Source organism: Passer domesticus, unplaced genomic scaffold (genome assembly GCF_036417665.1).
Source record: "Passer domesticus isolate bPasDom1 unplaced genomic scaffold, bPasDom1.hap1 HAP1_SCAFFOLD_221, whole genome shotgun sequence".
Lineage (NCBI taxonomy): Eukaryota > Metazoa > Chordata > Aves > Passeriformes > Passeridae > Passer > Passer domesticus.
The window spans coordinates 1,885-28,877 of NW_026990000.1; the positions used below are offsets into that span (position 1 = coordinate 1,885).

At 47.9% G+C, this 26,993-nt stretch overlaps 4 long non-coding RNA genes across 6 annotated transcripts; 1 reads left to right on the top strand and 3 right to left on the bottom strand.

Annotated features, from left to right (window-relative positions):
* Positions 1-2,261: 2,261 nt before the first annotated feature.
* Positions 2,262-7,126, bottom strand: LOC135292155 (uncharacterized). 2 transcript variants are annotated; one of them, XR_010354663.1, is made up of 5 exons: positions 6,235-7,126; positions 6,093-6,134; positions 5,950-5,994; positions 5,705-5,745; positions 2,262-5,623 (listed from the first exon to the last, which is right to left on the bottom strand). It is a non-coding gene; the product is annotated as an uncharacterized LOC135292155 (long non-coding RNA). The 2 variants fall into 2 exon arrangements; XR_010354664.1 differs by having other exon boundaries at positions 6,093-6,159.
* An 18-nt stretch (positions 7,127-7,144) lies between these two features.
* On the bottom strand, positions 7,145-8,993 carry LOC135292156 (uncharacterized). Of its 2 annotated transcripts, XR_010354666.1 has the most exons (5): positions 7,893-8,993; positions 7,789-7,816; positions 7,524-7,694; positions 7,379-7,441; positions 7,145-7,301 (listed from the first exon to the last, which is right to left on the bottom strand). It is a non-coding gene; the product is annotated as an uncharacterized LOC135292156 (long non-coding RNA). The 2 variants fall into 2 exon arrangements; XR_010354665.1 differs by having other exon boundaries at positions 7,379-7,694.
* Positions 8,994-15,986: 6,993 nt separating this feature from the next.
* Positions 15,987-20,436, bottom strand: LOC135292157 (uncharacterized). Its single transcript, XR_010354667.1, has 5 exons — positions 20,244-20,436; positions 17,350-17,452; positions 16,406-16,446; positions 16,261-16,302; positions 15,987-16,166 (listed from the first exon to the last, which is right to left on the bottom strand). It is a non-coding gene; the product is annotated as an uncharacterized LOC135292157 (long non-coding RNA).
* A 135-nt stretch (positions 20,437-20,571) lies between these two features.
* Positions 20,572-25,437, top strand: LOC135292152 (uncharacterized). Its single transcript, XR_010354658.1, has 2 exons — positions 20,572-20,690; positions 24,562-25,437. It is a non-coding gene; the product is annotated as an uncharacterized LOC135292152 (long non-coding RNA).
* Positions 25,438-26,993: the final 1,556 nt, after the last annotated feature.

The following is a 26,993-nucleotide window of genomic DNA, read 5'->3' on the forward strand; positions in this document are numbered from 1 at the left end:
ACCCTAACCCTAACCCTAACCCTAACCCTAACCCTAACCCTAACCCTAACCCTAACCCTAACCCTAACCCTAACCCTAACCCTAACCCTAACCCTAACCCTAACCCTAACCCTAACCCTAACCCTAACCCTAACCCTAACCCTAACCCTAACCCTAACCCTAACCCTAACCCTAACCCTAACCCTAACCCTAACCCTAACCCTAACCCTAACCCTAACCCTAACCCTAACCCTAACCCTAACCCTAACCCTAACCCTAACCCTAACCCTAACCCTAACCCTAACCCTAACCCTAACCCTAACCCTAACCCTAACCCTAACCCTAACCCTAACCCTAACCCTAACCCTAACCCTAACCCTAACCCTAACCCTAACCCTAACCCTAACCCTAACCCTAACCCTAACCCTAACCCTAACCCTAACCCTAACCCTAACCCTAACCCTAACCCTAACCCTAACCCTAACCCTAACCCTAACCCTAACCCTAACCCTAACCCTAACCCTAACCCTAACCCTAACCCTAACCCTAACCCTAACCCTAACCCTAACCCTAACCCTAACCCTAACCCTAACCCTAACCCTAACCCTAACCCTAACCCTAACCCTAACCCTAACCCTAACCCTAACCCTAACCCTAACCCTAACCCTAACCCTAACCCTAGTTCGTACAATATGGCGGCCCCCATGGGGTCACGTGATCGCAGTCAAGATGGCGACTGCCATCAGGTCACGTGGTGCGGCAGCCAACATGGCGGCCACTAGGGGGTCACGTGATTCCGTACAAAATGGCGGTTTCCGGGCCGGGGTCCTGCTTATCGATGTTTGTCGTTTTTTCTGCGTGTTTCGCGTTGCGGTTTTGCTCGCGCTGGTATTCCGGTCTCAGTGAAGCGATTGCCGCCGTGCGGGGGTGTTTTTGGCGCCTCGGGTGGGTTTCGGCGTTTCGGTCAGGCGTCTGTGTGGACGCCTATGCCTTGGGGGCTTTCCTGAGGCCTGGGGGCGTGGTCGTGGGCGGGGTTTAGCTGGGGGCGGGGTTAGGGGGCGGTAACGGGGCGTGACCAGGGGCGTGGCGACGTATGAACGCAGTGACGTAATGCGGGGTGCTCTGCCTGCAGTTGCCGCTAGTACTCGGCAGGTGGCGCTGTACTTGCAGATCTGCGGTGCGGGCAGCAGGTGGCGCTGCAGCGGCAGTACCCGATGCTGGTCGGCAGGGGGCGGTGTGGTCGTGCTGTAGGCGGGATGTGCCCGGCGCGGTGGGGTTTTTTCCGCCTAGGGGGGGTTTGGTGTTCACGGGGGTCGTGTGTTTGTGTAGGTAGGTATGTGGTTATTGTTTGAGTGGTGATGTGGGTGAGGATAGTCTTGCTATGGTGCTTACTTACTGTTTTGGGGTCTGGACAGGTGGGGGGGGCGGCCCCCCATACTGTATGTATAAAAAGAAGAAAAACTATATGTCTGGTGCAGCAGTAGAAACTTCCAGGCTCCCAGGGAGTAAATAGCTTCTAAAATTATTTTTTTTTTTTTTAGTCCCAGGGAGCCTGAAAGTTTCTACTGCTGCTTTTTTTTTTAATATCTAGGAAGAGAGACAAAATTGAACTAAAAGGTAGAGAGAAAATAGAGAGAGGGAAAGAGTGAGACATAGGTAGAGAAAAAGAGAGGGAGAGAAAGGAAGAGAAATGGAGAAGATGGAGAAGACAGAGAAGAACAAAGGAGAGGGACAAGACAGGAGAGTGCAATAAGATGAGATAACAGGAGACAGTAAAAAGAGTAGAGAGTGAAAAGGGAGAACAGAAGTCAGTGGAGAGAAAATAGTGAAATGAGAAGGGAGAGAACAGGAGTGAAAGAAGAGAGAGTGAAGAGAGAAAGAGTGAAAACAAGAGAGTTAAGACCCAACTCAGAGGGAAAAGGAACACTGGTTAGGGTTAAAGTGAAAATGAAAAGGAGTAAGACCAAAAAAGAGTGAAAAAGGGGAGGAAAGGGGGAAAAGAATGAGTGACTGTAGAAAAGAAGAACAAAAAGCTACAGTTAAGGCAAACGAGAAGAAAAATAGTTAGAGAGAAATAGTACAATACAGAAACAGAGGGAAAACAAATCAGGGAAACAGTTACAGAAGCACAGAGCTACAGGCACTGAAAAACAAACACACAGCTAGAGACAGACAGAAATGAAGTTAGCAACAGAAAAATAAAGCAACAGGTAAAAGGAAGAAGGGCAGTGGAAAAAAATTACTAAACCACACCAAATAAAGACAGGAGCCAAGGGGGGGGGGGGGGGGGTGGGGGAATCTTTATTCAGGTTGATTCGACTTTATTGAATGAATTTTCCTATTTACACTTGAGCAAAACACATGGAAAGAGTGTATACAAATGCGAGTACACATACAATCCATACACATGCTGGTAAAAGTCCATTTTACATACAGAGCAATATACAGAAATGCAAATACAAGGCAACACCGAACATAAGCCAAACACATATTAACACAAGATGATAACCTTGTTTCTACTTTCATTACACTTGGATTTATTGTTACAGGAACCCCAAAACAAAGGCAGCACACAGAACGCAACACGCATCCATTGTGAACACCTCCTTCACATTACACGCAAACCCATCCTCGCTTGCACCTCAACCGCTCTGCTGACCCCTGGCACGCATTCACGGTGCTCCCCTGGAACGTGGTTCCCGGGAGCCTCCAGAAAAATCCTCCTGCCTGACAAAAACCCCGGTCCCGGGACGGTCCGCCCCCAAACTCTGGCGATGAACGTCGCCTCGCGGACCGGCCGGGACCGAGGAAAAAAAAACCCAGCCGGGGGGAAAAAAAAAAAAAACCCCCGGCTGGGGATTTTTTATTCTAAATTTTAAAATGTGTTGAAAAACCTGAAAGGAAAAAGTCATACACACAAGGTTAGAACCAGTCAACAACACACGCACCCACAGCTCTCCTTCAGCTTACACACAAACCCACCCTCGCTCGCACCTCAACCGCCCCGCTGACCCCCGGCACGCATTCGTGCCGCTCCTCGGGAACGTGGTTCCCGGGAGCCTCCAAAAAAATCCTCCTGCCTGACAAAAACCCCGGTCCCGGGACGGTCCGCCCCCAAACTCTGGCGATGAACATCGCCTCACGGACCGGCCGGGACCGAGGAAAAAAAAACCCAGCCGGGGGGAAAAAAAAAAAAACCCCCCGGCTGGGGATTTTTTATTCTAAATTTTAAAATGTGTTGAAAAACCTGAAAGGAAAAAGTCATACACACAAGGTTAGAACCAGTCAACAACACACGCACCCACAGCTCTCCTTCAGCTTACACACAAACCCACCCTCGCTCGCACCTCAACCGCCCCGCTGACCCCCGGCACGCATTCGTGCCGCTCCTCGGGAACGTGGTTCCCGGGAGCCTCCAAAAAAATCCTCCTGCCTGACAAAAACCCCGGTCCCGGGACGGTCCGCCCCCAAACTTTGGCGATGAACGTCGCCTCGCGGACCGGCCGGGACCGAGGAAAAAAAAACCCAGCCGGGGGGAAAAAAAAAAAAAACCCCCGGCTGGGGATTTTTTATTCTAAATTTTAAAATGTGTTGAAAAACCTGAAAGGAAAAAGTCATACACACAAGGTTAGAACCAGTCATCAACACACGCACCCACAGCTCTCCTTCAGCTTACACACAAACCCACCCTCGCTCGCACCTCAACCGCCCTGCTGACCCCCGGCACGCATTCGTGCCGCTCCTCAGGAACGTGGTTCCCGGGAGCCTCCAAAAAAATCCTCCTGCCTGACAAAAACCCCGGTCCCGGGACGGTCCGCCCCCAAACTTTGGCGATGAACGTCGCCTCGCGGACCGGCTGGGACCGAGGAAAAAAAAACCCAGCCGGGGGGAAAAAAAAAAAAAAACCCCCCGGCTGGGGATTTTTTATTCTAAATTTTAAAATGTGTTGAAAAACCTGAAAGGAAAACGTCACACGCACAAGGTTAGATCTGGTCAGCATACACTCGCACACGCAGAGACAAGCGGACGCAGACAGTCGCTCGCACTCACGCAGACTCGCACGCTCTTCGACTCACACGTTCGCTGCAGCCCTACTTGAAACCCTGAACGTGCTTCGACGCGTCATCTGGCTGCCGCTCCTTCACGTCAAATGGTAGATTCCAGGAAAATCGGTCGCCTCGGGGACCTGTGAGACAACGGGAGGTGGTCAACGAGTGGCTGACGGCTAGGACTTGTCCCTGCTCCGGGCCCCTAAGTTTTCTACCCAAAATCCCATAGAAGATAGATGAATGGTAAAGTTTTTATAACTGTTCTACCTAACTGTGACTACGTGCCAGGGCAGGGCAGCTCCGACCGTAAGTGGCGCGATATAAATACGCACAATATGAGCCAACAGAATTACATACCATACAAGTACGCACAATATAAGCCAACAGAATTACATACCATACAAGTACATGCAAATATATGCCAACAGATTCATACAATATAAGCACATACAATATAAGCCAACATAGATTCATACAATATAAGCACATACAATATAAGCCAACATAGATTCATACAATATAATTACATACAATATAAGCCAACATAGGTACATACAACATAAGCACATACAATGTAAACCAGGACTTCGGATAACTCTCTGGAAGATTAATTCTTGAGCACCGTACCCTTTGAGAAGATGGAACCTACAGAACTATGGCAGTCACATGAGGAGGGTGTAAGACACTCCCTATAGAAGCCCAAGAGAATAGCACAGGAAGAAAAAGGCACTACCGCAGCTGAGACGGAAGACTGATGAGAACCTCTTGTGTACTTCTTTGTGTCTCAAAAGAGAGATGGCAGAATAAGCAATGTCCGGGAAGGAACGCGAGTAAAATATGGCCGATACGGCACGGAATGAGGCCGATATGGCGTTGAGATGTAACAAAGGCCTACGACACGGAAGACGATGGACACAGACTACATAACGCAGACACTGTAACGTAGACAACGTAACACAGACACAGGTGACATAACACAGACACGGGTGGAAACTGCCTAGCAGTTTCACCTTATGGACTCAAGATTCCTAGCGCAAGATGAGCCAGAGGCCAAGGATGCCAAAGTAAAGCGAGTCCTATGGCAATAGCGTGTGACGATGAAATGCAACTCCTTAAAAGAAGTTAGTGCCAAAGCAGTTAAGAGGATGCTCGAGAGGCTCGGTGGGCCTAGAGAAGGAAGCAATGACTGCCGGGTGATGGTGGCTATAGCTCCGGACCCGAAGGCGAGCTCCTCGGGAGAAAGATCCACGACGATGTCGAGGGTCGAAGGAGGCTGACGACGCAAAGTTCGCGAGAACGTGGAGACTGGTCGGAACTGCCCTGCCCGGCAAAGGCTCTGGTGAGGCCGAGGAGAAACCCTCTCCCTTTATATCCGAGGGACCTGTTCCGCTACAGATTGCTCCGCTAAGCTAACATCACATGGCCTCCTGTGATAGTAAAGGTTTTTCCCCTTCTCCCAACTATGGACCCCGACACTTAGCTTTTGGATGACGAGCTGACAAAATCCATCCCCGGTGGGACGTGGACGTTGAGACGGTCTCGTGTGCTTCGGTGGCGCTCTCTCCAAACTTTGCCTACGAAGCTCCTCGCGGTACCTAAGACAAAACAGAAAATGTGACTATTGCCCTCAAAAACAATAATCCCCGGGACTCCTCCACACCACTGCCCCGGCTCACCTCAAATCTTGATTTGACTCCAGAGTCTGCCTGGAAGGTACCTGCAAAACGAAAAGGTACAGGCTTAGCATGCTTCTGCATAACGCTCGCCTATGAGTCACCCTGCCTAAACAGACTCACCCCCTCACACCTGTTCCTTGGCAGTGATGGAACCGGCAAAGAAACAAAGCAAAAAAGCATGCTCTTGCTTTGTTTCTTTGCCTAACCTCCCTAACCTGACAAATACACCATAAGCTTGCACCCACCTGGCATCGGGCATCCTCAGCTGGCATGGACTGAAAGTGGACTGCCTAAAAAAAACCAACAAAAAACAGTGGATGCTTAGAGTTGCACCAGAAATTGAGACCCCAGCAATAGCAAGTGCTTCTGTCCACTGGTCACTCCTCACCTCGACCACTTTGCCTTGACTGCTGCTAGATGGCTTTACTTCCTAAAAATAAACAAAAAGAACAATGCTGTAACAGAGTCACCATTTACACTCCCCCTGCAGAGACAAACAGGGACTGATCTGCTCGGGGGAATCCACTCACCTGGGATAGGGAGCTCTGCCATGGATTTTATCTGTCTGCATCTGAAACAGAGTCAGGACAAAGTTCAAAGGGCAGCAGGATAACTTCACAGCTCCAGACAACTTCCTAGAGTCAACCTAGGAATACCATCTAGAATCCAACTACACCCCACATTACAAATTTCAAGCCCCCAGGATGTGTCCTATTACACCAGGCTACGCGGCAGGGCAGAGCAGCGCCAACACAAACGTGTGCGGACGCCCGTGACACGGGACAGGACAAACAATGAGGACACAACAGGGACAGAAATCTCTTGACAAGAAGAATGACTGCAAGGACTGAGAGAATGGAAAATGAAATGACTGAGGTGAGATTGACAGTGAGCTGATGAGGCTCAGACAACCATGGAGGAAGTATCTCCTAAGAGAATGATTTTGTCAAAGAACTGCAAAGATGGACATCTGAGAATCCTACAGTCAGAATCCTCTACCTATCTTTGCATTCTTACAAGCCCTAATCTGCCATAATGGATCCTTGCGATGCACAGCAGTACGTACAGCTCAGAACAAGACCTGCAAAGACATCTGACTGGAAGCTCCCAAACAGAAATGCAATTCTGATGCCTGTCTGAGCTCCTGAGCCAAAAGTCCTACTGCATTTGTGCCAGGCCAAGAAATGCAGAGATCACAGACGCTAAGAATGATGCCAGGGTTTCTGATGGGCCCCTCAAAGGGCTAAGGTAGACGATGCATGACATGAGACATATAAACAACACCAGGTACGTTAGACAAGTGACACGATACACACTGGGACTGCTCTACCCTGCGCACCTCAGCACTGGGATCAAAAGTGACACTTTCCCTTTCTGTGGCCTAAGGGGACACTACTTGCATAGCCTCAGCCCCAAAGCAGACTCAAAAACCCCTCCCGGTGAGTCCCAACCCAGCACCCCACATTCACCCCCTCGGCAAGTCGTAGCCCTTGACTTATCTCTCAGACATCTGGGGATGCCAATCTGCATCAGGTGCAAAAGAAGGCCGCCTTGCCATCTGGGAAGTTCTCGCTGTCACTGGGCTGCTGCCTCATAGCTACATTAAAGAAATTAAAACATCAGTGTATGGTCTTACCAGCACATTGCCCAAAACCCAACTCTTCCGCTACTCACCATCTCCTAATGCCATTAGCTTCAGCAACGCTTGGAGGCCAATGCCATCATGGCAGGGTGTGCCTGGTTTAAGGGGAGACAGGGAGATGTGGCATTGCTGAAACATGAGCGGACCCTCGCTCCTCCTCCCTATTCCCTGACTCACCGCAACTCCTCGGCAGCTGCCAAAGGCCAGCCGGATGGCACCTTTAAACAGAAAGGTTCAGGGCTTCATCGCAGAGTCCTGCAATACCTTCACAGGGCTCGCAAGAGCAGCAAACCAGATCCATTGGCCGGTTGGGGGGTGGGGGGGCTCGGCCTACTCCAAATGGATTGCCTAAAGCACACAAACAAGACAGAAGACTTAGAGTTGCACCAGAAACTGAGACCCCAGTAATAACAACTGCTTCTGTCCACTGGTCACCGCTCACCTTGACTGCTGATATCCAGCTTTACTTCCTAAAAACAAAACCAAAGAACAGTGCTGTATGAGTCACCATTTACACTTCCCCTGCAGAGACAAACGGTGACTGACCTGCTCGGAGGAACCCCCTCAGCCAGGATGGGGTGCTCTGCCATGGATTTTATCTGCCTGCATCTGAAAGAAAGTCAGGACAAATGTCAAAGGGCTGCAGGATAATTTCACTGCTCCAGACATCTTGGGTCCATCTACAAATCCCATCTATAATCCAACTACAGCCCACACTACAAATTTCAAGCCCCCAGGATTTGTCCTATTACACCAGGCTATGCAGCAGGGCAGAGCAGCTCCGGCACAAATACATGCAGACACCCGTGACACAGGACACGACATGACAAACAAGGGGGACACAACAGGAATCTCTTGGCAAGAAGAATGACTGCAAGGACTGAGAGAATGCAAGATTAGATGACCGAGATGAGACTGATGGCGAGCTGATGAGGCTCCCAGAACCCTAGAGGAATAACCTGCTAACACAATGGTTTATTCCAAGAATTACAAAGATGGATGTCTGAGAATCCTACGGTCAGCATCCTCTACCTATCTTTGCATTCTTACAAGCCCTAATCTGCCATAATGGATCCTTGCAAGGTAAATACAGCTCAGAACAAGACCTTCAAAGACATCTGACTGGATGCTCCTAAAGAGAAGTGCAATTCTGATGCCTGTCTGAGCTCCTGAGTCAAAAGTCCTACGGCATTGGTGGCAGGCCAAGAAATGCAGAGATCACAGATGCTAAGAATGATGCCAGGGTTTCTGATAGGCCCCTCAAAGGGCTAAGGTAAAAGACATGAGAAAGCCAAACACACAGAATGCACAATAGACAACTGATACGATACCCTCCGGGACTGCTCTGCCCTGAGCACCTCAGCATTGGGATCAAAAGTGACACTTGGCTTTTCTGTGGCCTAAGGGGCCACTTCTTGGACATCCCCAACTCCAAAGCAGACTCAAAAATCCCTCCCTGTGAGTCCTGACCCAGCACCCCACTATCATCCCCTCTGTGGGTCATAGCCATTGACTTATCTGCAGATGCCAATCCGTGTCAGATGCAAAAGAAGGCCGCCTCGCCGTCTGGGAAGTTCCTGCTGTCACCAGGCTGTTGTCTCTTAGTCAGCTGCATTTGAGAAAACAGAGCATCAATGCCTGATCTTAGCAGCACATCGGCCAAAACCCAACAATTCTGCTACTCAGCGTTCCCCTAGCAATGCCTGGGTCCCTTATGAATGCCGCACGCTTCGGCTGCGCTCGGAGGCTGACGCCATCATCGCAGGGTCCGCCTAAGTTAAGGGGAGTGAAGGTGATGTGGCATTGGTGACACCAGAGTGGACCCTCGCTCCTCCTCTCTATTCCCCGACTCACTGCAACTCCTCAGCCGCCGCCAAAGGCTACCCGGGTGACACATTTAAATAGGAAAGGCAGAGGCTTCATCACCAAGTCCTGTAATACTTCCACAGGGCTCACAAGAGCAATGATCACAGTCCACCGGCCAGTGCGTGATGGGGAGTAATGCATACTCCAAATGGATTGCCTAAACCACACACAAATGAGAACGCATGCTTACAGTTGCACCAGAGATTCAGATCGCAGCAATAAAAACAGCTACAGTCCACTGGTCACTGCTCACCTTGACCACCTCGCCTTGACTTCTGATATGTGGCTTTACTTCCTAAAAATAAAAACAAAGAACAATGCTGTAACAGAGTCACCATTTATACTCCCCCTGCAGAGACAAACAGGGATTGACCTGCTCAGGGCAACCCACTCACCTGGGATGGGGTGCTCTGCCATAGATTTTATCCACCTGCATCTAAAAGCAAGTGAGGACAAATGTCAAAGGGCTGCAGGATAACTTCACAGCTCCAGACATCTTGGGTCCATCTACAAATCCCATCTATAATCCAACAACACCCCACACTACAAATTTCAAGCCCCCAGGATTTGTCCTATTACACCAGGCTATGCAGCAGGGCAGAGCAGCTCCGGCAAAAATATGTGCAGACACCCGTGACACAGGACAGAACATGACAAACAAGGGGGACACAACAAGGACAGAAATCTCTTGGCAAAAATGACTGCAAGGACTGAGAGAATGCAAGATTAGATGACCGAGGTGAGACAGATGAGGCTCAGAACCCTGGAGGAAGAATCTGATAAGAGAACAGTTTATTCCAAGAACTACAAAGATGGATGTCTGAGAATCCTACGGTCAGCATCCTCTACCTATCTTTGCATTCTTACAAGCCCTAATCTGCCATAATGGATCCTTGCGATGCACAGCAGTACGTACAGCTCAGAACAAGACCTGCAAAGATATCTGACTGGATGCTCCTAAAGAGAAATTCAATTCCGATGCCTGTCCAAGCTCCTGTGTCAAAAGTCCTGTGGCACTGGTGCCAGGCCAAGAAATGCAGAGATCACAGATGCTAAGAATGATGCCAGGGTTTCTGATAGGCCCCTCAAAGGGCTAAGGGAAAAGACATGAGACAGCCACACAACACAATGTACAATAGCCACATGACAAAACACACCGGGACTGCCCTCCTCTGCTCAGCTCAGCACTGGGACCAAAAGTGACACTTGGCTTTTGTGTGGCCTCAAGACAACATTTCCTGGATATCCTCAGCTCCAAAGCTGACTCAAAAATCCCTCCTGGTGAGTCCTGACACAGCAACCCCCTTCCATCCCCTCTGTAAGTCACAGCCCTCAACTTATCTCTTGGCTCTCCAGGAATGAGAATCCACATCAGGTGCAAAGCAAGGCCACCAGGCTGTCTGGGAGGTTCCTGCTGTCACCGGGCTGCTGTCTCCTAGTCTGTCAAGATAAAGGTAACCAGACATCAGTGCATCATCATAGCAGCATATCGACTAAAACCCGAAAATTCTGCTACTCAACGCCTCCTAAGAACGACCGGGTCCTCGGCCCGCACGCTTCGGCCATGCTCTGAGACCGACGCCGTCGTCACAGGGTACGCCTGGGTAAAGAGGAGATGAGGTGATGTAGCATAGCTGAGAACTGAGCGGACCCCAGCTCCTCCTCGATACCCCCCAACTCACCACGGCTCGTTGCCCATTCCTGAGGGCTACCCAGAAGCAACCTTTAAATAGAAAATTTCAAGGCTTCATCACAGGGTCCTGCAATACCTCCACAGGGCTCATGAGAGCAGCAAACCTGGTCAATCGGCTGGTTGATGACAGGGGCTTGGCATAACCTGAGTAGATTGCCTAAGTCACACAGACAAGAACAGAGGCTTAGAGCTGCACCACAACTTGAGACCTGAGCAATAACAACTGCTTCTATCCACTACTCACCTTGACCACTTTAACTTGACTGTTGCTCTATCACTTTACTTCCTAAAATAAAAAAAAAAAGAACAATGCTGTACCAGAGTCACCATCTACACTCCCCCTGCAGAGACAAACAGGGACTGACCTGCTCAGGGCAACCCACTCACCTGGGATGGGGTGCTCTGCCATGGATTTTATCCATCTGCATCTGAAAGAAAGTTAGGAAAAATGTCAAAGGGCTGCAGGACCACTTCACAGCTCCAGACATCTGGGTCAGCCTAGGAATATCATCTAGAGTCCAACTACAGCCCACACTACAAATTTCAAGCCCCCAGGATTTGTCCTATTACACCAGGCTATGCAGCAGGGCAGAGCAGCTCCGGCACAAATACGTGCAGACACCCGTGACACAGGACACAACATGACAAACAAGGGGGACACAACAGGGACAGGAATCTCTTGGCAAGAAGAATGACTGCAAGGACTGAGAGAATGCAAAATGAGAGGACTGAGGTGAGACCGATGGTGAGCCGATGAGGCTCAGAGAGCCCTGGTAGGAAGAAGATGCTAACTGAATGATTTGTTTTAAGAACTGCAAAGATGGATGCCTGTGAATTCTATAGTCAGAATCCTCTACCTATCCTCGCATTCTTACAAGTCCTAATCTGCAATAATGGATCCTTGCAAGGTACATACAGCTCAGAACAAGACCTGCAAAGACATCTGACTGGATGCTCCTAAAGAGAAGTGCAATTCTGATGCCTGTCTGAGCTCCTGAGTCATAAGTCCTGTGGCATTGGTGGCAGGCCAAGAAATGCAGAGATCACAGATGCTAAGAATGATGCCAGGGTTTCTGATAGGCCCCTCAAAGGGCTAAGGTAAAAGACATGAGAAAGCCAAACACACAGAACGCACAATAGACAACTGACACGATACCCTCCGGGACTGCTCTGCCCTGCGCACCTCAGCACTGGGATCAAAAGTGACACTTGGCTTTTCTGTGGCCTAAGGGGCCACTTCTTGGACATCCCCAACTCCAAAGCAGACTCAAAAATCCCTCCCTGTGAGTCCCGACCCAGCACCCCACTATCATCCCCTCTATGGGTCACAGCTATCGACTTATCTGCAGATGCCACTCCGTGTCAGATGCAAAATACCTCCCCTTGCCGTCTGGGAAGTTCCTGCTGTCACCGGGCCGTTGTCTCTTAGTCATCTGCATTTGAGAAAACAGAGCATCAGTGCCTGATCTTGGCAGCACATCGGCCAAAAGCCCAACAATTCTGCTACTCAGCGTTCTCCTAGCAATGCCTGGGTCCCTTATGAATGCCGCACGCTTCGGCTGCGCTCGGACGCTGACCCTATCATCGCAGGGTTCACCTAAGTTAAGAGGAGAGAAGGTGATGTGGCATTGGTGACACCAGAATGGACCCTCGCTCCTCCTCCCTATTCCTGACTCACCGCAACTCCTCGGCATTGCCAAAGGCCACCCGGATGACTCCTTTAAATAGAAAAGGCAGAGGCTTCATCACCAAGTCCTGTAATACTTCCACAGGACTCCAAAGAGCAACGATCACAGTCCATCAGCCAGTGCGTGACAGAGTCACGTATACTCCAAATGGATTGCCTAAAGCACACAAACGAGAACGCATGCTTACAGTTGCACCAGAAATTGAGATCTCGGCAATAACAACAACTTCTGTCCGCTAGTCACTGCTCACCTTGCCCACTTTGCCTTGTCTGCTGCTAGACGGCTTTACTTCCTAAAATTAAAGAAAAACAACAATGCTGTAACACAAAGTCACCATTTACACTGCACCTGCAGAGACAAACAGGGACTGACTTTCTCAGGGGAACCCACTCACCTGGGATGGGGTGCTCTGCCATGGATTTTATCCATCTGCATCTGAAAGAAATTCAGGACACAAGTCAATCAGCTGCAGAATAACTTCACACCTCCAAACATCTTGTGTCCATCTACAAATCCCATCTAGAATCCAACTACACCCCGCACTACAAATTTCAAGTCCCCGGGATTTGTCCTAACGCGCCAGGCTATGCGGCAGGGCAGAGCAGCTCCGGGACAAATATGTGCACCCACCCGTGACACAGGACAGGACGTGACAAAGGGGACGCAACAGGAAGAGAAATCACTTGGCAAGAAGAATGACTGCAAAATGAAGGCAAGAAGAATGACTGCAAAATGAAGGCAAAATGAAGTGAATGAGGTGAGACCAATGGTGAGCCCATGAGGCTCAGAGAACCCTGGAGGAAGAAGATGCTAAGGGAATGATTTCTTCAAAGAAATGCAAAAAAGGATGCCTGTGAATCCTGCTGTCAGAATCCTCTACCTATCCTCACGTTCTTACAAGTCCTAATTCGCAATAATGGATCGTTGTGAGGCGCGACTGTCCGTACGGCTCGGAACGAGACCTTCAAAGACATCTGAACTGGATGCTTCTAAAGAGAGGGGCAATTCTGATGCCTGCCTGAGCTCCTGAGTCAAAAGTCTTATGGCATTGGTGGCAGGCCAAGAAATGCAGAGATCACAGATGCTAAGAATGATGCCAGTATTTCTGATAGGCCACTCACAGGGCTAAGGTAAAAGACATGAGACAGCCAAATGACACATAAGGTATGACAGACAAGTGATACGACACACACTGGCACTGCTCTGCCCTGCGCACCTCAGCGCTGGGATCAAAAATGACACTTGGCTTTTGTGTGGCCTTAAAACAACATTTCCTGGATATCCTCAGCTCCAAAGCTGACTCAAAAATCCCTCCCGGTGAGACCTGACGCGGCAGCCCCCTTCCATCTGCATCCCCTCTGTGACACACAGCCCTCGACTTATCTCTTGCATGTCCGTGCATGAGAATCCACATCGGGTGCAAAGGAAGGTCACCAGGCTGTCTGGGAGGTTCCTGCTGTCACCCGGCTGCTGTCTCTTAGTCTGTCAAGAGAAAGAAAACCAGACATCAGTGCGGCATCTTAGCAGCACGTCGACTAAAATCCGACAGTTCTGCTACTCACCGCCTCCTAAGAATGACCGGCTCCTCCGGCCGCACGCTTCGGCCGTGCTCTGAGGCCGACATCTCGGGCTACGCCTGGGTAAAGGGGAGACGAGGTGCTGTGGCACTGCTGAGAATTGAGCGGACCCTCCCTCCTCCTCAATACCTCCCCAACTCACTGTGACTCCTCAGGCATTCCTGAGGGCTATCCAGAAGGGACCTTTAAGCAGAAAATTTCCAAGCTTCATCACAGGGTCCTGCAATACCTCCACAGGGCCCACAAGAGCAGCAAACTTGGTCCGTCGGCCGGTTGGTGATGGGGGCTTGACATAACCTGAGTGGATTACCTAAGGAACACAAACAAGAACAGAGGCTTAGAGCTGCACCAGAAATTGAGACCCCTGCAATAACAACTGCTACTGCCCACTGCTCACCTTGCCCACTTGAACTTGACTGTTGCTATATGCCTTTACTTCCTAAAATAAAGAAAAAGAAAAATGCTGTAAGAGAGTCACCATTTACACTCCCCCTGCAGAGACAAACTGCAGGGACTGACCTGCTCGGGGGAACCCGCTCACCTGGGATGGGGTGCTCCGCCATGGATTTTGTCCGTCTGCATCTGAAAGAAAGTTAGGACAAAAGTCAAAGGGCTGCAGGACAACTCCACAGTCCAGACATCTTGAGTCAACCTAGGAATACTATCTAGACTCCAACTACACCCCACACTACAAATTTCAAGCCCCCGGAATTTGTCTATTACACCAGGCTATGCGGCAGGGCGGAGCAGCTCTGGCACCAATATGTGCAGACACCTGTGACACAGGACAGGACAAAAAATGGGGACACAACAGGGACAGAAATCTCTTGACAAGAAGAATGACTGCAAGGACTGAGAGAATGGAAAATGAAATGACTGAGGTGAGATTGACAGTGAGCTGATGAGGCTCAGACAACCACGGAGGAAGCATCTCCTAAGAGAATGATTTTTTTCAAAGAACTGCAAAGATGGACGTCTGAGAATCCTACGGTCAGAATCCCCTACCTGTCCTCGCATTCTTACAAGTTCTAATCCCCAATAACGGATCCTTGCGAGGCGCAGCTGTCTGTACGGCTCGGAACGAGACCTGCAAAGACATCCAAACTGGATGCTTCTAAAGAGAGGTGCAATTCTGATGCCTGTCTGAGCTCCTGAGTCAAAAGTCCTACGGCATCGGTGCCAGACCAAGAAATGCAGAGATCGCAGATGCTAAGAATGATGCCAGGGTTTCTGATAGGCCCCTCAAAGGGTTAAGGTAAAAGACCTGAGAAAGCCAAACACAGAACGCACGAAAGACAAGTGACACGATACCCTCCGGGACTGCTCTGCCCTGAGCACCTCAGCGCTGGGATCAAAAATGACACTTGGCTTTTGTGTGGCCTAAGGGGCCGCTTCCTGGACGCCCCCATCTCCAAAGCGGACTCAAAAATCCCTCCCTGTGAGTCCCGACCCAGAACCCCGCTATCATCCCCTCTCTGGGTCGTAGGCCTCGACTTATCTGCGCATGCCGGTCTGAGTCGGGTGCGAAAGAAGGCCGCCTCGCCGTCTGGGAAGTTCCTGCTGTCACCTGGCTGTTGTCTCTTAGTCAACTACATTAAAGAAAACCAAACATCAATGCTCTATCATGGCAGCACATGTTGGCAAACCCAACAATTCTGCTACTCACCGTTCTCCTAACAATGCCAGCCTCCTTGGGCTGGACAATTTGGCTGCGCTCGGAGGCTGACGCTGTCGTCACGGGGTTCGCCTCGCTTGAGAGGAGAGAAGGTGATGCGGCGTCGCTGAAACCGGAGTGGACCCCCGCTGCTGCTCCCTATTCCCGACTCGCCGTGACTCCTCGGCGTTGCCAAAGTCTCTCCGGGTGACTCCTTTAAATCGAAAAGGCAGAGGCTTCATCGCCGAGTCCTGTAATACTTCCACAGGGCTCCAAAAAACAACAATCCCGGTCCGTCGGCCAGTGTCTGACGGGGAGTTATGTGTACTCCACATGGATTGCCTAAAGCACACAAACGAGAATGCGTGCTTAGAGTTGCACCAGAAATTGAGATCTCGGCAATAACAACAACTTCTGTCCACTAGTCACTGCTCACCTTGACCACCTCGCCTTGACTACTGCTAGAAGGCTTTATTTCCTAAAAATAAAGAAAAAAGAACAAAGCTGTAACACAAAGTCACCACTTACGCTCCCCCTGCAGAGACAAACAGGGACTGATCTGCTCGGGGGAACCCGCTCACCTGGGATGGGGTGCTCTGCTATGGATTTTATCCATCTGCATCTGAAAGACATTCAGGACAAAAGTGAAAGGGCTGCAGGATAACTTCACTCCTCCAAACATCTTGTTTGCACATCTAGGAATACCATCTAGAATCCAACTACACCCCGCACTACAAATTTCAAGTCCCCGGGATTTGTCCTATGGCGCTGGACTATGCAGCGGGGCAGAGCGGCTCCAACACAAATATGTGCAGACACCAGTGACACGGGACAGGACGTGACAAACAAAGGGGACGCGACAGGGACAGAAGTCACTTGGCAAGAGGAATGACTGCAAGGACTGAGCGAATGCAAAATGAAATGACTGAGGTGAGACCGATGGCAAGCTGAAGAGGCTCAGAGAACCCTGGAGGAAGAAGATGCTAACTGAATGATTTCTAAGAACTCCAAAGATGGATGTCTGAGAATCCTACGGTCAGAATCCTCTACCTAGCCTCACATTCTTATGAGTCCTAATCTGCAATAATGGATCCTTGCGGGGCGCAGCTGTCCGTCGTCAAAGACATCTGACTGGATGCTTCTAAAGAGAGGTGCGGTTCTGATCCCTGTCTCAGCTCCTGAGTCAAAAGTCCTACGGCATTGGTGCCAGACCGAGAAATGCAGAGATCGCAGATGCTGAAAAGGATGCCGGGGTTTCTGATAGGACTCTCAAAGGGCTAAGGGAAGAGACAAGAGACAGCTAAATGACACACAAGGCACAATACCCATATGACATGACACGTGCCGGAACTGCTCTGCCCTGTGCGTCTCGGCGCTGGGTTCAAAAGTGACGCTTTGCTTTCATGTGGTCTTAAGATGACATATCCTGGATATCCTCAGCTCCAAAGCTGACTCAAAAATCCCTCCCGGTGGGACCAGACGCGGCGGTCCCCTTCCAGCCCCTCTGTGAGTCATGGCCCTCAACTTATCTTTTGGATGTCCGGGAATGAGAATCCACGTCAAGTGCGAAGGAAGGCCGCCGGGCTGTCTGAGAGGTTCCTGCTATGACTGGGCTGCTGTCTCCTAGTCTGTCGGGAGAAAGAAAACCGGACGTCGGTGGGTCGGCCCGGTGGCCGAAACCCGACGGTTCTGCTGCTCTCCGTTCTCCTGGTGATGCCTGGGTCTTTTATGAATGCTGCGGGCTTTGGGATGACCGGTGATGTGAGTCCACCTGGGCCTGAAATGAGTACGCCTTGGAGCGCGTCTGCCACGCTCGCCTGTTAACCTTGGAGTTGGCTAGGATAAAGTAAACCAAAAACAACGTATGAGTTTTGTGTTACGCGAGCCAAAGCCCAGCAAGTTGGCTGCTCGCCCTCTCCTGAAGGTGCCTGGGTCCTCGAGGTGTCGTCTTCATCCTGTGTCCGAGGGTGTGGCTGTTATTCTGAGTAGCACCTGAGTTAGAGACAAACACAGTTATGTAGTGTTTTGCTGACTGCGGTGAATGAGCTCATTTGCTCTAAGGCATGGGAATGCCTCTGCTGTGCTAGAGAAAAACCTTGGGGGTGCTCAAATAGATACAGTTTCTCACGCTGGTGCCTTCAAAATCACCCACGATAACTCCTAACGGGAGTTATTATAAACTCTTCATGCTCCTTCTCCTAATCACAATCCTTAACTCATTTGAAGCCTCAATCTCAAATAGTATCTTGGACACAGATCAAATCCCTTTTGGAAGGTTATGAATCTGCTGAAAAAAAGGCCCTACTGGACACAATCTAAAACTTCAGGAATCTGCATTTCTGCTAAAACAAAAAAACAACACAAAAAAACCAAAACAACACAAAAAAAACCAAAACAACACAAAAAAACCAAAACAACACAAAAAAACCAAAACAACACAAAAAAACCAAAACAACACAAAAAAACCAAAACAACACAAAAAAACCAAAACAACACAAAAAAAACCAAAACAACACAAAAAAACCAAAACAACACAAAAAAACCAAAACAACACAAAAAAACCAAAACAACACAAAAAAACCAAAACAACACAAAAAAACCAAAACAACACAAAAAAACCAAAACAACACAAAAAAACCAAAACAACACAAAAAAAACCAAAACAACACAAAAAAAACCAAAACAACACAAAAAAACCAAAACAACACAAAAAAACCAAAACAACACAAAAAAACCAAAACAACACAAAAAAACCAAAACAACACAAAAAAACCAAAACAACACAAAAAAACCAAAACAACACAAAAAAACCAAAACAACACAAAAAAACCAAAACAACACAAAAAAACCAAAACAACACAAAAAAACCAAAACAACACAAAAAAACCAAAACAACACAAAAAAACCAAAACAACACAAAAAAACCAAAACAACACAAAAAAACCAAAACAACACAAAAAAACCAAAACAACACAAAAAAACCAAAACAACACAAAAAAACCAAAACAACACAAAAAAACCAAAACAACACAAAAAAACCAAAACAACACAAAAAAACCAAAACAACACAAAAAAACCAAAACAACACAAAAAAACCAAAACAACACAAAAAAACCAAAACAACACAAAAAAACCAAAACAACACAAAAAAACCAAAACAACACAAAAAAACCAAAACAACACAAAAAAACCAAAACAACACAAAAAAACCAAAACAACACAAAAAAACCAAAACAACACAAAAAAACCAAAACAACACAAAAAAACCAAAACAACACAAAAAAACCAAAACAACACAAAAAAACCAAAACAACACAAAAAAACCAAAACAACACAAAAAAACCAAAACAACACAAAAAAACCAAAACAACACAAAAAAACCAAAACAACACAAAAAAACCAAAACAACACAAAAAAACCAAAACAACACAAAAAAACCAAAACAACACAAAAAAACCAAAACAACACAAAAAAACCAAAACAACACAAAAAAACCAAAACAACACAAAAAAACCAAAACAACACAAAAAAACCAAAACAACACAAAAAAACCAAAACAACACAAAAAAACCAAAACAACACAAAAAAACCAAAACAACACAAAAAAACCAAAACAACACAAAAAAACCAAAACAACACAAAAAAACCAAAACAACACAAAAAAACCAAAACAACACAAAAAAACCAAAACAACACAAAAAAACCAAAACAACACAAAAAAACCAAAACAACACAAAAAAACCAAAACAACACAAAAAAACCAAAACAACACAAAAAAACCAAAACAACACAAAAAAACCAAAACAACACAAAAAAACCAAAACAACACAAAAAAACCAAAACAACACAAAAAAACCAAAACAACACAAAAAAACCAAAACAACACAAAAAAACCAAAACAACACAAAAAAACCAAAACAACACAAAAAAACCAAAACAACACAAAAAAACCAAAACAACACAAAAAAACCAAAACAACACAAAAAAACCAAAACAACACAAAAAAACCAAAACAACACAAAAAAACCAAAACAACACAAAAAAACCAAAACAACACAAAAAAACCAAAACAACACAAAAAAACCAAAACAACACAAAAAAAACCAAAACAACACAAAAAAACCAAAACAACACAAAAAAACCAAAACAACACAAAAAAACCAAAACAACACAAAAAAACCAAAACAACACAAAAAAACCAAAACAACACAAAAAAACCAAAACAACACAAAAAAACCAAAACAACACAAAAAAACCAAAACAACACAAAAAAACCAAAACAACACAAAAAAACCAAAACAACACAAAAAACCAAAACAAACAAAAAAAACCACAAAACAAAAAAAAAACCCCACAAAGCAAAAAAAAAAAACAAAACCAAAAAACAAGAGAAAATCAGAAATTACAAAAGCAACTTACTGCCTCTGAACTCACAACCCCAAATCCTGAACTTAAATATTCCCTCTACTCCATGCTGTTTTCTGCATAGAATCTTCAAAGCTTGTGTTGCTTTGTGTGCCCAAAAGCACCTGCTGAAAACAACCTAATATAAGCCGAAAGAGCGTGTTTGCTGAAATGAAAGGAGAGATGTTATCTGAGCAAATCCCAAGGAGGGAATGAAGCCCCTTAGCAAAGCCTGGGGTTAATATACCCCTGATGGGGCCCGCCTCTCGTTGCCACGGTGCCCGAGAAAAGGGAGGAGGCAAATCCTACTGGGTATAAAAGGCTTCAGAGCAGCTACAGCTGTTTGGCCCTTCTGACTTCAGTTTGAGGGGGTAAAGGGCTTGCTGCAGGAGAAAACTCTTCAGAGAAAAGCAAACGTTTTCCTTTTTGCTACAGCACCTTGGACTGAAGCGGCAGACACGGGTAAGAAACGGAACTCTGTGTTCAGGTAGCAGGATCAGATAAATTAGGTAATTTGCTATTAACTTATGTAATTAGTTCTTGCTGAGTACTAACTGGTGCCTTACATGTAACTAAATAAGATGGAGGACACTACTAATGATATGAATGACCTAACTCTCCTTGGGACCTCTAATGAAGGCCATCTACATTATAAACAAAAATTACAAAAATGATAGTCGCCTGGGTAGCATAAGGATAACCATAAGCAGGACAGGCCCTTCTCTGAGATACTCGACCCTAAGGAACAGAAAGAGGTGCCCTGAAATGCAGATAATGCTTAAAAGGCTGAAAATCACAGAACTTGCTTCAAAAAAATATCCTTTAAAATCAGAAAATAGGTAGTGGCCTCCACTGAAACTGAAATAATAGCAAATAAATGAGCAGGCTCCTGGTGCCAGCGTGGAGGAGGCACTTGGGACTCTCAAAGCAGCCTGAGTTTGTGGCGGTGGCATCTTAAATCTGGCGGAATCTTGCACTCTAGAAAAATCAGCTGGCACTCATCCACTCGGGGCCACAAGAAGCTGAAGACCAATGCCGGACTTCTCCCTGACAAACAAAACCCAGCATCCCAGGATTCAGCAGTTAGTCTGCAACAGGCACTTAAGACTCTGAAAGCAGCCAGAGTTCACGGTGATGGTATCTTGGGTCTGGATAGAATCCTGCAAATTGCAGAAAATGATCAGGCAGTTGGCCACTCGGAGTCACAGGCAGCTAAACAAAAATGCTGAAGTTGCACCTGATAAAGAAAAGTCACCCACCCAGGTTCCAGGTGTCAGTTTGAAGGGGGCACTTGGGACTCTCAAAGCAGCTTGAGTTTGTGCTGTACGCATCTGGCATCTGTGGAGAATCCTGCGGCGTGCAAAACTTCACCAGGCAGTTGGAATCTCAGGCCACAGGTCCCTGAAGAACAGGGCTGGACTTTTCCCTGAGAGACAAAAGTCAGCAGCCCAGGTTTCTGGTGTCACATTGAAGGAGGCATTTGGGACGCTCAAAGCAGCCTCAGTTTGCGGCGGAGACATCTTAAGTCTGGGTGGAATCTTGCTCTGGAAAAAATCAGCTGGCACTCATCCACTCGGGGCCACGAGCAGCTGAAGACCAATGCTGGACTTTGCCCTGAGAGACAAAAGTCAGCAGCCCAGGTTTCTGGTGTCAGTTTCCAGGAGGCACTTGGGACTCTCAAAGCAGCCTCACTTTGCGGTGGTGGCAGCTTGGGTCCGGATAGAATCCTGCAAAGTGCAGAAAATCAGCTGGCAGTCGGCCACTCAGGGCCACAGGCAGCTGAAAAACAAAGCAGGACTTTTCCCTGAGAGACAAAAGTCAGCAGCCCAGGTTTCTGGTGTCAGTTTCCAGGAGGCACTTGGGACTCTCAAAGCAGCCTCAGTTTGCGGTGGAGACATCTTAAGTCCGGGTGGAATCTTGTGCTGTGGAAAAATCATCAGGCAGTCATCCACTCGGGACCACGAGCAGCTGAAGACCAATGCCGGACTTTTCCCTGAGAGACAAAAGTCAGCAGCCCAGGTTTATGGTGTCAGTTTGCAGGAGGCACTTGGGACTCTCATAGCAGCATGAGTTTGGTGTGGAGGTATCTTAAGTCAGGGTGGAATCTTGCGGTGTGCAAAAATCAGCTGGCACTCATCCACTGGGGACCACAAGCAGTTGAACATCAAAGCTGGACTTTTCCCTGAGAGACAAAACTCACCAGCCCAGGTTTTTTGTATAACATTGAAAGAGGCACTTGGGATTCTCAAAGCAGCCTGAGTTTGCGGTGGAGGCATCTGGCATCTGGGGGGAATCCTGCAGTGTGCAAAAATTCACCAGGCAGTTGGACTCTCAGGGCCACAGGGAGCTGAACAACAGGGCTGGACATTTCCAAGAGAAGCAAAACTCACCAGCCCAGGTTTCTGGTGTCAGTTTGCAGGAGGCACTTGGGACTCTCATAGCAGCCTCAGTTTGTGGTGGAGACATCTTATGTCTGGATGGAGTCTTACGCTGTGGAAAAATCAGCTGGCAGTCATCCACTCGGGGCCACAAGCAGCTGAAGACCAATACCGGGCTTTTCCCTGAGAGACAAAAGTCATTAGCCCAGGTTTCTGGTGTCACATTGAATGAGGCAATTGTGACTCTCAAAGCAGGCTGAGTTTGCGGTGGAGACATCTTAAGTCTGGGTGGAATCTTGTGCTGTGGAAAAATCATCAGGCACTCATCCACTTGGGGCCACAAGCAGCTGAAGACCAATGCCAGACTTTTCTCTGAGAGACAAAACTCACCGGTCCAGGTTTTTGGTGTCATATTGAAGGAGGCATTTGGGACTCTCAAAGAAGCCTCAGTTTGCGGAGGAGACATCTTAAGTCTGGGTGGAATCTTGTGCTATGGAAAAATCATCAGGCAGTCATCCACTCGGGACCACAAGCAGCTGAACAACGAAGCTGGAGTTTACCTTAAGAGGGAAAACTCACCAGTCCAGGTTCCAGGTGTCAGTTTGCAGGAGGCACTAGAGACTCTCAAAGCAGCATGAGTTTGTGGTGGTGCCAGCTTGGGTCTGGATAGAATCCTGCAAAGGGCAGAAAATCAGCTGGCAGTCGGCCGCTCAGGGTCACAGGCAGCTGAAAAACAAAGCAGGACTTTTCCCTGAGAGACAAAAGTCAGCAGCCCAGGTTTCTGGTGTCAGTTTCCAGGAGGCACTTGGGACTCTCAAAGCAGCCTCAGTTTGCGGCGGAGACATCTTAAGTCCGGGTGGAATCTTGTGCTGTGGAAAAATCATCAGGCAGTCGTCCACTCGGGACCACAAGCAGCTGAACAACGAAGCTGGAGTTTACCTTAAGAGGGAAAACTCACCAGTCCAGGTTCCAGGTGTCAGTTTGAAGGGGGCACTTGTGAGTCTCAAAGCAGCCTCAGTTTGCAGTGGTGGCAGCTTGGGTCTGGATTGAATCCTGCAAAGTGTGGAAAATCAGCTGGCAGTCGACCACTCAGGGCCACAGGCAGCTGAACAACAAAGCAGGACTTTTCCCTGAGAGACAAAAGTCGGCAGCCCAGGTTTCTGGTGTCATATTGAAGGAGGCACTTGTGACTCTCAAAGCAGCCTCAGTTTGCGGTGGAGACATCTCAAGTCTGGGTGGAATCTTGTGCTGTGGAAAAATCATCAGGCAGTCATCCACTCGGGGCCACCATCAGCTGAAGACCAATGCCGGACTTTTCCCTGAGAGACAAAAGTCATCAGCCCAGGTACCTGGTGTCCGTTTGCAGGAGGCACTTGGGACTCTAAAAACAGCATGAGTTTGCTGTGGAGACATCTGGCATCTGCAGGGAATCCTGCGGCGTGTGAAACTTCACCAGGCAGTTGGACTCTCGGGGCCACAGGCAGCTGAACAACATGGCTGGACTTTTCCATGTACAGCAGAACTCACCAGCCCAGGTACCTGGTGTCAGTTTGCAGGAGGCACTTGTGAGTTTCAAAGCAGCCTGAGTTTGCGGTGGAGGCATCTTAAGTCTGGGTGGAATCTTGCGCCATTTGGAATTTTGGGCAGGAGCCGCTCACTCAGGGCTCAGAATCCTCTACCTATCTTAGTCTCCATACACGTCCTAATCCTCTATAAGGGATTGCTGCAGTGCACAGCTGTCAAGAACAGCTCAGAACAGGACCTTGAAAGACATTTAACTGAATGCTGCAAAAATAGGTGTGATTCTCATGACTGTCCGAGATCGCAAGTCAATGCTTTGACAGAATCGGCACTGGGCAGAGAAACACTAAGATCAGAAATGCTAAGATGGACGCCTCGGTTTCTGATAGTCCCCTCAAAGCACTAAGGCTCAGAGATGGATGCTGTTTTTGCAGGGTACCCCTGGATTAAGAGGCGATGATCTGGTGTGGCATTGCTGAAACCTGAGTGGACCCTGGCTCCTCCTCACTACCTCCCTGACTTATGGCAACTCCTCACCCGTTCCTGAAGGCTACCGGAGTGACACCTTCGAATGGACAAGATCAAGGCTTTATCACAGAGCCCTGTACTAATTCCTAACTTCCCACCAGGGAGATGAACCGCGTCTGTTGGCCCACTTGTAAGGGAGTCTGGGCATAACATGAATGGACCATCTAAAACGCACAATCAAGAATAGATGGTTAGAATTCCAGCAGAAGCACCACTACCCTAAGCACACAAATATATAAATTTTAAAAAACAAAACTCAAAAAATTCCACCAAAAAAAAGCCATCTCCAATTACCCACAACCACACTACCTAATGTAATAACAAAGACCCCACGTCCAACACCTTTAATGAAACCTCTAAAATCTATGCCAAAAACCCCATAAAACTAAAAAAACCCTTGCCTTTAACCAAATAAGAACAAAAAAAAAAGTCTTATAAACTATACCAAATTATTAACCTAAGCATATCAAATCCACCCAAGTATAAAACCTGATCACCGGTACACAGTACACACTAATTTCATCACAACATGTAAAACAAAACCTATTTCTATTACTAATGTAATAAAAACTTCACAAAATTTAACTGCAATAAAACCTTAAAATCTCACTAAAAATAAAATTTTAGAATTCTATTATAACCTGAAAACTCATACATTCTAAACATGAACTTTCTGCAAAACAAATATTTCTAAAACCCAAAAATCTCAAATACACATTAAAAATAACTACTATACAGCCAAAAAACATAAAACAATTAAACACCTGACTTCAACTATTGAACACCATCTCTAACAACTCTTCTTAAAAAACACCCCAACAAATACCAATTACCACCTCAACAATACACCACCAGCAACACCAAACAACTCAAAATACTGTAATTCCCATCCAAAAAACACTCTGTAAACTAAAACACCGAAAGAAATCAACAAAACCCACTCACCCTTCAATAACCCCATTTAACCTACACATGTAACTGAATGAAATAAAAATTTATTATAAAGTATCATACCTTAAATAACTCCACCATTAAATGCTGCTGTACCAAACTTATTTTAAAATCCACAAAAGCAAACTACAAGTAGTAAATAATACCAAAAAATAAAACAGGACACTATATACCACCAAAAAAAATTGGACTAAAAACCATATATAAATGCCACTATTTATTAAACAGCACTGCCACTAAATATATTTACCTACAGGTATATATGAATGTGTACACACAATTAAAATATATTAATTTGAGCATTAAACCGACAATATAAGAAAACAAAACGTCCTAAAGTGATATAATAGGAAATCCTTTATCATCTTCACCCAAATCTTCTCTCAGCTATATTGCTGAACACAAACAACAACAGAAAAAGATCTATTTTTTTACTTATTTTACCTAACGTCTCATGTATTATCCAAAACGAAAAATTTGGCCAAAACTGTAATTTCTTCTAAAACTATTCAACTTTCCTCCGATACAGAAAACCAAACCACCACCAAAAACCCCATAACACACCCTCGCCACACCCCCTCCGCAATTCCCTCTTCCCCTGCCGCTGGATGGACGCTGCAATGAAAAAACGCACACCCGGAGGTCTCACGACGGAGTGCGAAATCCATCGAACACTGTTTCCAGAAGGCGCCCATGGTATTATTTAAAGCTGTGCCTCTCTTATAGAGGAACACCAACCTAGCCCACAGACAAAAATGCCTGCGCGGTCGGGGCTTCGTTTGTTCCCCCTCTCCTCCTTTCAGTGATTTTGGCAAGCACGCTCAGAAACTGACAAGCCACAAGCGTCCCCCAGCGCCCCTTGGCGGGACTCGCTCCCGGGCTGGCGCCTCTCGGCGGTGCTGGGGGCACCGCGGAGAACACGGGAGCGGCGGCGCTCGGCACCCGGGAGCGGCCCCGCGCTCCCGGTACCGGACGGAGCGCGGCTCCCGGCAGGAACGCGGCTCCTCCGGCGGCTCCTCCTCCGGCACGCAGGGGCCGCGCCGCGCCGGGAGAGCCCCGCCCGCTGCCCCTACCCGGCGGGGCCGGCACCGGGCCCAGGGGGCCCCGGCGGCGCCCGAGCCCCGCGCCCGGAGCGGCCGGCAGCGGCCGGGGCCAGCGCAGCGCCCGTGCCGCCTCTGCCGCCCGCCGGCCCGGCACGGCTCCCCTCGGCTCCGCACGGCTCGCACCGGCGCGGCTCCGGCACTCCCGCGGCAGCCCGGCCGCGCTCCCCTCCCACCGCAGCAACTGCCCGGGCCGCGCCAGGAGCGCTCCCGCGCCGCAACCTTCGGGGCTGGGCCGCGGGCACAAGAACCGCCCTCAAAGGCAGCGGCACGGCCCCAGTTCAACC